Source organism: Rutilus rutilus (assembly GCF_951802725.1).
Source record: "Rutilus rutilus genome assembly, chromosome: 4".
In the NCBI taxonomy this organism is placed as follows: Eukaryota; Metazoa; Chordata; class Actinopteri; order Cypriniformes; family Leuciscidae; genus Rutilus; species Rutilus rutilus.
The window spans coordinates 34,513,207-34,527,931 of NC_140212.1; positions in this window are offsets into that span (position 1 = coordinate 34,513,207).

The window sequence follows — 14,725 nt, forward strand, 5'->3', positions numbered from 1 at the left end:
CAAATAAATACAGAACTATATACACTTAAATATGAATACAAAACGCACACAAACAGTGATTACCACTGTTTCATTATAAAAATGTTCCATGAGCTCAGGTACGCAGGCTTGCATACCAGCTAGCAGTAAAATTTAACTGCAAATGCCCTGCCTCCTGGAAGGACAAGGAGATGGCAGGGAAGGACTGGCTGACATCCTTTCTACAGCTTTCCACCTCCCTGTCCATCCGCCACCCCCAAGCTACCAGCATTCAGCACGCAACAAGCTTCAATAAGAGCAATGTGAACTCCTTCAACAATTTACAGAAGGTCCTGGACCACCACAAATTCACGGAAGACAATATATTGATTTAAAATTTCTAAGACGTGTTTTGTGTGAAAAAGCAATATGCGAAGGGGCATATTAATCATCTCATTAATATGCAAGCTTTTCACACCTGAGAAAGACAAAGACACTCCCTAATGGCCCTATTAGGAGCTAACAGGCCCTGTCATTCTGAGCAACCTTGCACAAAGAATGAGATTTAAAAAAGAATGGCTTTTTGATTGGATTTATTTACAACACAACATAATCCAAATATACACAACAAATGACAAAAAAGCACTTATTGAAAACAATGATCCAAAGACAGAGACCTTTCTGCCATTCCTAAAAACATTGTACATACCTTTCATTTCCAAGGTGTTTGATTTTCACTTTACCATGTTCATGTACAGAGACTCATGTCAGTGGCATCTGGTCCCTGAAAAAAAAAAAAAAAAGTGAACATACTGATATCAAGAGAAATAGGGAATATAGTTCTAAAATGTATTGGGAATAAATTTTAGATTTTTCTGGTTCAAATTGCTTTTTAAAATTCACAGAATACACACACACACACACACACACACACACACACACACACACACACACACAAATGTTTCCAACAAAATATAATATAACGAACACCAGGTTTGTTGTGCCTTGTAAGCAGTAGGCTATGCACAGTGCGTTTCAAACGCGATCGCGCTCCAAATATGATACATTCAAACGCGATCGCGCTCCAAATATGATACATTCAAAACCAGATGGTTACCATATTATACATATCTACGTTTGAGCAGATATCCACAAACACAGTAACAGTAAACACGGGTCTAAATATTATAATATTCACCATATATCTAGCAACAGTTCGACTGCAATGTGAAATTTATGCAACAATAACAAACTAATATGTAAGAATTTCTTACCTTACATCTTTCTTGTCTTCAAATCGCGTTCTTCTTCTTCTGAGGTAAAGCCAATGTAAGCTCACGGCGCGTCTTTCAAACTCGACGAAAAGCAGAGACTTGTGAAGTTTGTTGGTGCTTTGTTTTTGAGGTAATGAGCGCGTTCGCGTTCCATGTGGAGATTTGCATGTGAATATCTTTTGCGCTCGTAGGCGTGGTCAAATTAAAAATAATTAGGAAGCGTTTGAGAAGCTGGACATCTTGTTGGTTTTATACAAATTACTTAAACATAGAATATTTGTTTTCAGTTTGAATCCAATCATTTAAAAGTACACACTTAAATGTTTATAAAGGTATATGGCTCATAAATGTGTGACAAGTATTCCCTGAGTTTGGTTTCAGTTTATAGACGTGCTCAAGAAAAAAAAGTTCACCGCGACGGAGAGGCAGAACGCACACCCTGTTTATTTTCTTTATTTTACAAAAACACAATGTTTTGATTAGATTGTAAGTGGACACATACAAAAGTAGAAATATCACAGATTATTTTTTATATTTCTTTTTTTCTGTATGACCATAAATGACGGAGTAATTTAAGTTTATAGTGCTACAATGTGAAGAAAATCCAGCAAAAGGGGTTTGTCAACCCCTTTATACTTCCCTGACATGTTATTTGCATTGTCGTATGACTGCCCCCCCTACAACTGGATAGGTCAAGCCCAAGACTGTCAACCATAGCCAAAATGTAGTTGGCCAAGCTCTCCCCGGTGTGTCTTTCTATTGGTTCGAATGCCAAAAAACGCTCCACCTCTTGTCCATCAGGATCAACAAACCGAAAAATAAAAGTCAGTTGATCAACATGAGAGATGTCTGGGGTGGAGTCTACAACTACAGAAAAGTATTTCCTTAGCGATGGTTTGCTTGATTTTTCTCTATTAGCTAAATAAATTCTTCACACGTCATTAATGATAAATAGGACACAGTGCCCTTTCCCTTCTACCCAAACTTTCTGATATGTTCTGCTAAAAATGGATCATACTCTGCCAAAAGTTTGAGGATGCCTAAATAATTTCCTTTATGAGGTAAACCCAACAACTCATCATTTCCAATGAATGCCAGCCCTCTCTCCCTTAAAAACGTAATGACTGATACAACTCGCCGTAATACTTGATTCCAGTATTCCCTCTCTGAGTCCTTTTGTTTAGTTAAATCTGAGTCAATTGTTTCTGTGCCCTTTGAGCGCTGATGTAACATTTGCATACAAGCCCTGTGCTCCGTGCTCCTCTCATGTTCCCCGATCCTCTCCGAATGTTTCCAATCGCAAAATCCGTCAACGAACGCATTATCACGAGTGGCCCAAACCCACACAGGCGGAAGAGCCCCAGCCCATACAGGCAGTAGAGCTCCCCCCACTCGAACAGAGACCTTTCAAGAGAACCCGTAAGGTGTTGCACTGTATTCCCCCTCCAGAGGAGCCCGTACAGGCTCCGCCCTCTGCTGATGTGGACCTGAAAGAGTCGGCTGGTCCACATAAAGCAGAGGAACCTGTACTGGGCCTTCTGGCACCAATAAGTGAAGGGGACTCGTATCCATGTCCCTATCAAAAGGCGGGGTCGCCTCATTCTAGCAACCTTCTCTTCTCTGACCACTCAGACCAATCTGTCAGAAGGACCTCACCACTCTCAGAATTCTTAAAAGATGCTCTTTTGGCCAGGTCCACTGGGCACTCTAGGCAGGCTGGGGGGTTGGAACATCGGGAAACCACCTCTGAATCTTTATCACCTGACAGCTTTGCCTTGAGCAGGGAGACAGCTCCCTCGAGGAACAGGCGGTGCCGTCCTCCTGCTTGGGGCCAGTGAAGGCTTCGGAAGCAGACTAAGAAAACCACATGGATGACGCTCCACTTCAGTAGCACCTATACACCAAACTTTTGTACTTGTACCTAGTTATAGTTATATTATGTTATATTATGAAGACATTTACAGAGGGATTTGTAAATATATTATTCCTAGCCTGATTTATATAACATTTTATTCCAAAAAACATGGCGAAAATAATTTTTTTAAGGCTATTGACAGTATTTTCTGATTTACAGGATAACAAAAGTAGATATCCATAAATCCCTCTGTAATTTTTTTCCCATCTAATATGTGAACACAATGGAAAAATTATTTTTAACCTGGCTTTATCCAATACTCAGATTTCGTTGTTTTAAATCTATGCAAATTAGTGCATATTTGATTAGATATTGCCTAATTTGCATATTTAAACATTAAATTACAGAAAACTTGTAATACATTTTGTTTCTCATCTTAATGTAGGTAATCAACTGTGAAAGTTTCATGGTGATATCTGCTAGTTAAAAATTTTACCCTATTCACCTGTAGTGTTTCGCCTTAATTAGCATAAAAAAACTTGCAATGGTGTTTTTCTTAGTTATTATGTAATATGGAATACATCACATATCATATATACACTGGGAACATTTAAGAGTGATATTGATTGAATATGTATGTCGGCCTTAAAAAAATGACACAAATAATGCTTAATTTCACCTTAAAAGTTGGTATTTTGCATAAATATATACATAAAAAAGGCAGTGAGCCTCCATTATATCTTTGCTCTGACCCTTGACTATCGATATAGAAACTTAATTTCCTCATCTTGATTGCCTACTTACAAAAAAACTAGGGGAAAATGGTCCAACGACTGAGCAAGATAGGCAATTTGGCGGCCATTTTGATATGCAAATTAGAAGGTAAAAAACTAAAAATTTCGCTTGGGAACCAGTTTTTTTGGACTCAGCACCCTTGAAATATGTAAGGTAGGCCAGTTCCCGACTTGTACCCATAAATGCTCCTCACTTCTTATAGAAGGCCATTTTTCTAAAATCCGTCTAGTCTAGTAGTGATGTATGTCTCGAGACCACTTTTACGTGGTCTCGGTCTTGTCACGGCCTTGACGGTCTTTGGTCTTAGTCTTGTCTTGGTCTCGGACCTCTCGGTCTTGTTTAGGTCTCGCTGTCTCAGACCGACATAGTGGTCGGGGATTTAGCAATACAATACTACAATATCCACGACGACACAACGTTCGATAATGCAACATTATTATCCGCAACGGAATGGATTGAAGCGCGCGTCCGAGTGCAGCGTGTGCGTGAGCCACACGAGAAAACCATAGACTGTAAAAAATAGAAAACACTTTATCCGCGCCACTGATCGCAGCGGCAACGAGCACTTTGATCACTTGATTTAAAAAACACATATCAGTGACATGATGGGTTTTAACTTCATTTAGGAGATTTTGGGAAACTGCACAACTGACAGATGACTTTGAGCGCACTGCCAACGGTGTGTGTGTGTGTGTGTGTGTGTAACCATAGCGACAAAACGACCAACTTTCGGATCCTGTACTTAAGCCTATAATTTCGTTTTTTAAACATTTTATTATGGATTTAAAAGTTGCAGAATGGATTCATTTGGAGACTCCGAAATCGGCAGAGATAGGCAGGCATTTGCTTAGATGAATTTGTGTCTTTGATATCTCTGTGTGTTTGTGTGTGTGTGTGTGTGTGTGTGTATTGTTTGATAACAGTATTGTATTTAAGATGGTTTTAGACTAAATAAATGGTCTTTTAAATATCATCTGCATATCTCCATTGTGTTGACTAAACATTAGGCCTAATCCAAGTTTATAATTGTGTATCTTTAATTTGATGTTAGGATTTCATCTACCATTAAGTATAATTTCAATTGGTTACATATTTCTCATTCTTTAGACAGTTGTTGGAGGAGCAAGATGGTGTTGGAGGTGTTTGATGTTTTGTCAGATGAACCAGTCAGTACCAGTCATGTCAGTCCTCAACAGTACACAAAAGTTAAGGGAGTCTGAGTCAATCCTCTAATAGTGCAGTAACAGCTGTCATGCAATTGCTACACATAGTTGATCTCACCCAGTCTGCAAAAACATTTACAGTGAGCTCACAGTAACACACATGACATGGTCTGTCTCTGTATTGTTCTGCCTGTGTAGTTGAAGTAATACCATCTAATATGTATTGAATGTAAACTGCGGCTGAACCCTAGTACGCTGCTGTTCTTGAATTCATCCAAGTTATTGCTTAGCTTCAACACTAGTCTGTTTTTTCCCTCCGGTCTCGACTTGGTCTCGGTCTCGACTTGGTCTTGGTCTTGACTTGGTCTGTCTTGGTCTTGGTCTTGGTCTTGTCTTGGTCTCGATACCCTCTGGTCTTGGTAGTGTTTTGGTCTCGGTTTAGGCGGTCTTGACTACAAGTCTACCTGACAGACCCAGACTTGCGCCCATATCGGCCGGCAAGCATAAGACGCCACCACCACAAACTGAGGGTGTGGGGACAAAAGCCCCCACACCAGCATTGACTCCATTGTGTCGTCCTAACAGTCACATTAATACAAGTCGTAAACTAACTGACTGGAGTCTAAAGATTAACAAAAAATATGTCATAATCGGTGATTAGAATCTTTCTAGGTTCCCAGCTTCCAACTGCCCCGACCTGCAGATAAAAAGTTACCCGGGTGCTTAAATTCATCATGCGGGTGTACTGATTGAGAAGGCTATAATTGAGGTTGAGCCAGAAAAAATTATCGTACTGTTTGGTCTCAACAATAGACAACATGGTACCGCACGACAGCCATTACTGAGCTACAGAAAGCGTACAGAGCAATTAAGAAGAGATTGCCAGGGACAGAGATCCTATTCCCTCTCATTAATTTTTCGAGAACTCTTTCTTTGGGGGAACAGGGAATGATGGAACATCTGAACACACATATCACGAATCACTTCAGTTTCACACCTGCACTTCCGTCAGCACACTTTTACGTTGAGGCAGATGGAATTCACTGGAGACCATAGTACATAGAATAGTACGTAAACATAGTATGTAGACGCAGGGCCGTGGTACCTTGATTTTTGAGATTTTGACTCTCCAGGGGCCCCCGAGAGACGGCCCCGAAGTGTGAAACTCTATGTCCTTCCTGAAAAAACGCCATCAAACTCAGTCCATTTTCGCATCCCCTCGAGCTGAACGCGGATCGCAAAAGGCTATAAATGATTCCTGCACGGGTCAAGCTTTGTCATTATCACTCATTTTCCACAAAACATTAAAAATGGCACTTAAAATTGACATTGCAGAGCTGCAAAACAACTTGACCATCCCTCTGAGGAGGCGTCGGAGGAGGAGGTGCAGGGCTGCAACAACCCCATCTGAGCCAGGCCCTCAGAAGCGTGAGCCGCCTCTTCAGCCTGTTGAGGAGGAGGTCAAGGCCCACCCCCTCCGCCCAGGTTGCTGGGTCACCAGTAGAGTCCTGTCTGCTCTCCGCTCCCCCGAGAATGGAGCGTACAAGGAGGAGTAGGAGGAAGGTGAGCCCTGTGCCGGGCCCTCTGGGGAACCAGCCGGCCAGGCCCCCTTGGACCAGCCCCCTGCAGAACACTTGAATGCGCACCAAGCCTAAATAAAAAATGTATTCACAGGTCATGCATCTGAGGTAAATTTCCTGGATGTCGTGTCCTATAAGGGTCTCAATTTCCTCTCTTCAGGAAAATTGGTTTTCAGAGTTTATTCCAAAGAAACAGACACACACTCACTCTTACATAAGCACAGTTTTCACCCTAAACATACGTTCAGGGGGATTGTGAAGTCAAACGCATTTGCACTGAACAGAAATTCTTTACAGCAACGAACACTCTTTTTAAAGCTTTGAGACAGCGTGGGTACTCATGCTCATTCCTGTGAAAATCACTCAAAACCTTTGACGAACAAATTTCAGGCCCCTGGGACCTTTCTATAAAAATCCCACTCGCCCATTAAATGAATGCGTTTGCCATAGTGGTTTCGTGGACACCGCTTCGAAAGGGCCGAACGACTAGGGGGCATCATTTTCCATTTCGTCACGGCCCCCTGGAGCGGGCGGAAAAGTTTGGTGGACCTACAGCCTCGGTCAGGGATTGAAAGGTCAAAAAAGCCCCTCCATATCTCTGACACCCCTTCGAAAAGGCAGATCAACTAGGGGGCGCCATTTTCTGTCTCGTCACGGCCCCTGTAGCGGGCCTTAAAGTTTGGTGGACCTACAACCTCGTTCAGGGGTCAAAAAGTCAAAAAAGACACTGCACGTCCATCAACAAAGGGCCCCTGGGACGGCCTCTATACATAGACGCAGGGTCGTGGTACCTTGAGATTTGAAATTTTGACCCTCTAGGGGCCCCTGATGCAGGGCCCCGAAGTGTGAAAATCTAGGGCCTTCCTGAAAAAACGCCCCTCCCCCGCTGCCACCAAACGCATCCCTCATAGAGGCTGAAATGTTTTGCCTTCGCTCTAGAGCCCTGTGCTTTCGGTATGTCGCTCAGGGTGGGCCCAGGGGGCACCATGTTTTTGTATTATAATGTATGTATGTAGGTATGTATGTAGCAACATACATATGTATGTATGTAATTTTTTTATTTATTTAACATGAATTCAAAATTGTCAGAAGCTGACTCATCTTTTTATTCTGTAAAGATGGTAAGACGATCATTGCTGTAAAGAAAAATTTCTGTTCAGTGCAAATGCGTTAGTAATTGTGACTTAACAATCCCCCTGTAGACCCTCTGGTCTACATCACTGAGCACCTGAGGGACGCCCACGGCATGCTGAACCTCGAGCAACAGGCGATCATTACTAAATATGCCCGCCGCAGAGTGAAGCTGGCCAATGTGGCTTGCCCACTCTGCGGCAAGGTTGTCAAGTATCCGGAAACCCACTTGGTCAAAGGGCACCGGGACTTGACGGTAAGTCAGTGTTAAAACTGACACGATCGTATTTGACCCCTTGTTTTAAATCAGTGTATGAAACAGCTGTCTGTTTATTGTTGATTTAACAAATACAATCATGTTTTTTATGATGTTTTAGACCCGCTCGAGGTCAAGAGCAGTGCGGGCGTTGGAGAAGTCGGTGACCGTGGAGAAGCTTCGGCTTGTGTGGGAGTCGAAGCCAGCCATCCCCATGGTTCTCGACTTCTCCCAGGCCGAGGCCCCACCTGAGGCCGGGTCCCTGGAGCCTCAGTCGGAAGACCGACCGGCTTAGGTGTGGGCCCTGCCACCTCATGTGCTTGCGTCACCAGTCGGGCCGGAGGCAGATAAATTGCAGGACATAATTGGTATGAATCTGTTTATCATCACAATCCTAATAGTAACTAAAATTAATTATTAACAGCTAATTTTTTTTTTTTTTTTTTTTTATCAGACGAGCTGTTTCCTCTGTTCGAGGATCTGTCGGAAGTTGGGGCGGAGGCCACGGCTTTGTGGAGCCCCGATGAACTGGAGGCCCATATGAGTATGAATCCGTTTATCATCACAATCCTAATAGTGCTGCAGTTACTCGATAGGTGGTCCACTAAATTGATGGTTTGTTTTTCATATGAGAGCTCTTCCCCTAGTTTCACGGACACGTGGGAGTGTTTGTTTTGATTTTTGTAAGTCTGTCTTTTTTTTCTCTGTGTTTTTTAAAATACAGTATTTATAAATTTGACGCTGAGTATTTGTGTCCGTTGTGTTCTTGTCTTTTTTCTTTTCTTTTTTTTGTTCACTCAACCGGACACGTTCCTCTAACTTTCAAGTCATTTCAGTGCTTAATTTTGCATAAAAATGCAGTGGATTAGGACCTAACATAATGTCTAACCCTAACCACTTTGAAATGGCCGATCGACTAGGGGGCGCTGTTTTCCTTTTCGACACAGCCCCCTGGTGTGGGTGTAAGAGTTTGGTGGACCTACAACCTCGTTCAGGGGTCGAAAGGCCGAAAAAGGGTGAAAAAGACGTTTTGCATTTTACACTGAATAAGGTCCCGGAAGGTCACAGCAAAATTTTTGGCGTTTTACATTTAAAACTATTATTTCTTACTCTAAACTTAAATTAATATTGACAAGCTATACATCATTTGAAAGCTCACAGTATCTAGTTGTGATATTTGGTGTCTGCTTTTCAATAAATATGACAAAGGAACAGAAACGTATTAATTTGTATTAATTTAATTGTTTTTAGCTTCCAGGTCCTTTTTTTACTGAAATTACTGAAAAATTTGTGGATCATGTACAGTTGAGTGTGCTTAGTACACTAGAGGTGATTTAATACACGTTTTCATTATTTTAAAAAAATGAGGCCCCATTCAAAGATGTTGTTAATTAGGCTATTCAGATGATAGCTCTGTGGTCAATGCATTAACCCTCTGAGGTCTGAGCTGTTTTCTGGGCCCTGGAGGTGTTCTGACATGCTCTGACATTTGTGCTTATTTCTGTTACTTGTGACATTTTCATGGCTAAAGTCTTATTACACTGTATTCAGCACAAACTCTGCTACAATAATATATCAACAGCATGTGTGTAAAAGTTTGTAGTTTTGAGATAATGACATTTATGCGTTGTAGTGGCAATTTTCATTAAACAATCATCAACTGCGTAAGAGACACTCTGAAATTCAAATGATCATTAAAAAAGTATTTTATTCTTGCAAGAAGGCCCAGTTGCCACACAGAAGTCATTAGTACAGTCTGTGAAACAAGTGCGACGAAGGGAGGGAGGGCAGAGGAGCCTTTATAGTACCTTTAAGGTCTTCTGCTCACAGGCCCTTATCTAAACAAGGGAAGGTTTCTTCCTACAAAAGGTTTCTTCCTACAGTTTATTCCTACAAACTCAGAAGTCCCAAATGGGACCACCTCTGATCCCAAGGGGTCAGAGGTTCCCTTTTCAGCTGTCTCCCCCTTTGTCTCACAGTGTTCACATTAATCATTATATTGAAAAATCAGGAGCACACCTAGAGTGTGAAAATGAAAATTCCCATTACACAAATGTACTACAAACTTAAGTGGAACTTGAAATTTTATATAATGTTTGTTAACACAGGAGGACTAAATGGAAATGCAAGTTGAAAAGATTGAAATAGTTTGTGAAAAAAGTAAAAGAAGATAATTAACAGTTTGAGCATTTTACTCACATCTCCGGAAAAAAAGATGTGTGCCAACTGTAAAATGTATTTAGGAGTATGTGTAAATACGAAGTAGGTCCTCTTTTGCAAATTAAAGTCATATAAAGTCTAAAATACCTTAAAATGGTACAACAAAAGCTTTAACATTTTAAGAGGTCTTAAAATTTTGAGGCCTTAAAACATAATTTGCAGAAAGCAATAACCAATTTAATTTGATAAAACTGAGTCTTTTTAAATCTTTTGTTGGAGCAAAAATCTACTAGAGCAAAATCTTCATGATGGAAACCCCGGTGAGTACATACATCAAAATCAGTGTTATTATTAAATCCTGTTCTTTAATAATTCATTAGAGAGTAAAAACTAAAACAATAGTGCCATTTGTTTAAAAGTCTCTGATTTGATAGATATGATTAGGGTCTTATTCAAAGGATGAGACAGAGGTTGATGAACTGTTTATTATATCACAAGGTAAAGCATTGGGTGTTAGTTGTACCCATATTTCAGTATAAGTTGATTTGATTTCATATTGTTAGTTTCAAGCATTCTTTTTTTCTTTTAGCGGTGGTAAGACATGTGTTACAAGATTTAAACTAAAACGGTGGTTTAAAACAGAAATCTAATCATGGCGTTCCTGAATCAGAGTCTGTACTCTGTAAGAAGTCAAAAAACAGCTGAGAGGGATTTATCTACAAGCATTTGTATTGCTTTTTATTTTATTCATGTAGATGTGTGTGTGTGTGTGTGTGTGTGTGTGTGTGTGTGTGTGTGTGTGTGTGTGTGTGTGTGTGTGTGTGTGTGTGTGTGTGTGTGTGTGTGTGTGTGGGCTGCCTAACACGATTCACAGTCCCAAGCATGCTGGAGGGATTTCATTAGAACAGTCTACAGGTCACCAGTCCCAAACAACAAGGCTCATCATCTCTTTTATCACGGAGACATTTGGCCTCCTTCACCAAAACGTGGTGAAGAAGATGTTGGTGAATGAGGCCCATTGGCCCCAAACCAGACAGACTGGAGAGGAGGAACCCAGCAAACACATTTACGTTGTGGCAACGTCTCTGGCACGTTGCATTTCTGCTATGGCAACGTCGCTGTCTACGTGCTCGCAACATTGTAACAACGTAGAATTGTAAGACGTGACAGGGCTGTAGCAACGTTGTTGCGCGACATTCAACAACTGAGAGACGACGTTCTGACAATATTTTTATATGGTGTATTTTGTTAGATAATTATATACTTTTTATCGTTTATTGTTTATCTATATTATTTAATGGGGCTATCAACACCTGCAAGTGTAGCCTACACTTTAAAGAGTAAAAATGACAGAAGGTTTCGTTAATTCAACTTTATTAAAATTGCATATAGGCCTAATCAAATTGCACTTCCAAAAGTGATACATTTGTGAAAAAAAATAAAAAATAAACGAATACACATTTATTTTAAGTATAATAAATAAAACATGAAAAGCAAAGGCAGATCAGAACATTTAATGAACAAAACCGGGTCTGTATGGCGGACAGTAGCCGAGCAGGTGTCACCGGGGAAACATCCACAAATCCAGAGGAGCAAAGAAACGAATGAGACTAAATAGCGGAAAAATCAAACGAAAAACTAAACAGTGCGAGCGATGCTTCATTAATCACATTAGAAATTAAAGCTGTAGGTTGTGTTTGATAGCTGAAGTAGGCTAAACGCAATACTCACGTATCCTTGCTCGATGATGAACGAGAACACAATGAGCCCAACAGGTGGTTGGAATTTAAAAGGCTGATTTTCCCGCTTCAGGGCAGTGACGAGTACATTATGTAGTATAGTGGTTGTCCAGACACCCTAGGCACAACCTTAAGCAATGGCCCTGAAAGATGGTTTAATGTCAACATTGTGATAACGCTGTAACAACTTCACCACACAACGTAGTTATAGCAACCTTTTGGCCATGTTGTTAAAACGTTGTTAGAAGGTTGGCTACGTTGTGCCAACGTTCTGTGTTTGCTGGGAAGGGTCCCATTGTTGTAACCGAATCACAGGTGAGTTGAAAAGAAAAAGCAAAATAGGGTTTTTATAATATAAATTGTGTTATTTCTTATACTGTGTGTGTGTGTGTGTGTGTTGATATATATTTTAAAGTAAGTGTAGATCAAAGTTTAGTTTGAACCACTTGGTAAATGCATCGGCCACAAGTGTTGATAGTTTCAGACAAAGGGCTTCAAAAGTAAACTTGTAGAGTTTGAAGCATTCAGAAAGAAACTGTAAAGTCTGCTTCCTTCCTGTTGATGAAAGGTGGCGGTGTAGCTCTGGACCCTGACCACCAGAGGACTATGAACACCTGTGATGTCACAGTCAACACAATCACTTTGAATGGGAATGTGTTGTAACATCATTTCAAAATAAAGTGTCTCTAGCTGCATTATACCGGCTGCTAAGCTACACAGTTGTTGTTCAGATGTGCACCAGTAGGCGATGGAGAGAGAAACGTTTTCTGGGGGAATCTCCAATCCTGCTTCTGATTTTGATAGTCAAAAACCCTGTTTTGATCAATTTTCAAATTAAAGTCAAACTTGACCCCCCTAATAATGAGTAAATATGATCATTATAGCAGTAGTTTAGCTTTGACCTGTATGACCGTGATGTTAGTCTCACGTGTCAGACCCTCCTCCAAAGCACGCTGGAATAAGGTCTGGTGAGGCCACATAGCGTTCGGGAATGGGAGGAAGACATGCTCTGGGTTATTGGCATTTCTTTAAACCAATCGCAATAAGTTAAGTCTTCTAGTTTCATATGATACACACAGAGATCAATAATTCGATTTTATGAATCTATACTGGATTGTTTAAATGAAAACAGATTTCCAAGAATCCAGCCCTATTAATAAGCTGCATTCTGTGTCCTATTAAAAGTTTTACATTTAGAAATCTTAAATTGAATTTAAAGAACCCTACAGGGAACCTATAAATGATGATTTTATTCTTTAAAAGAAATAGAGTCAAAATGTTTATCACACTTTATTAATTTGATCCGACAGACATTTGAGATCATTTTACAGTCGTCGCAGGAAACACTGGTCTGTGATTGGCTGGTCTCAAGGTATTTAAAAACCTCAGGTAACCATAGCAACAGCAGTGATGCTCTGGTTAACTGAGCGGTGAAACTAACCGGACCGTAACATACCAACAGAAACACTCTGAAACATGGAAGATCAGACCTGTTCTTCTTCATCACTCTGTCAATATTTATCACTCAATCAATATCTATCACTCTACTCAAACAACTATCCCAATGCTGTTACATAAAACCCAAATATCCACTCAGAGTCACTCAGATTGGACTTTGCTGAAGTTCTCCTCCTCCTCCTTAGTGTGGAGTGTTTAAAAATGCCTTGTCATTAAATACCAAAGTTCAATACCTAAGGAGTAAATCGTCTCAGCGTCATTAAGCCAATCAGCATGCAGCATGCAGCATGCTTCTACCAATATCTAATGTCTGTGATTGACTCTCTAACGTTACAGGGCGTGAAGGCACGGAGAAAAAACTCGACGTTACAGAGACAGACGTGTGTGGTTGTGTTTTGAGAGGGTCTACATTTTTTTAACCCTCATGTTGTCTTCGGGTCAAATTTGACCTGTTTTTAAAGTTTCTATATCAGAAATATGGATTCTTTTCAACCAAATTGCCCAAAAATAACATGGGTACATACATACAACACTCTTCACATGTAAAATTACAGACATTCCACTACTTTTATTGAATTGTGGGTGTTTTATTTAATATTATAGCATATTTTAGGGACCTGTGTGTAGTGTGTAATAACAACAGAGTGTAAATTGTAATTTCCCCATTGGGGATCAATAAAGAGTATAAATTATTATTAATAAATTATTAATTAATTATATTTCTGCTTTTTAAACTCAACAATGTGGTATGGTTTATTGACCATGAATTACAAGAATAAGTGTAAAACTACTCATAATTTCATGTTAGTGGTGTGTATATACTGGTGGTAGTGGGGGAAAAGCGTCGGAAACATCAAAGTGACAAATATTTTGAAAAAAGCAACCAAAAGCGACAAAATGGCAAAAGAAGAACAAGAAAAACATCAGAAAAATAAAAACAAAAAAATGAAACAACGACGCCATATGAAGACAGCTCACCGGCCTGAAAGCTGGCCGTGGATTAGATGTGGTTAATAGTTCCTGGTCAAGACTGGGGGCTAGGCGCCTGTCTGGTTCACACCTCTTCACAACTACTTTCTTGCTCCTTGGTCTCCATGCTTTCCCTGGTATAGGGCAATTTTTTACAATGGTGATTGGTATGGTGAAGGTGACACCACATCGGATCACTAAGGGCGGAACCCTCGGTACCAGAAGTGTGATCAATTGAAAAAATCACAGTGTTGTCTCGGCTAATCTGGAGGATGTCCACCCTTCTCGTGTGCTCGCTTCTAACAATGTAGATTGTTTCAAAAATGTTGTCTAATTCCAACATTGGCGAACAACCGGTCGGGGGTTTGGGATCGAACCCCACCGGTA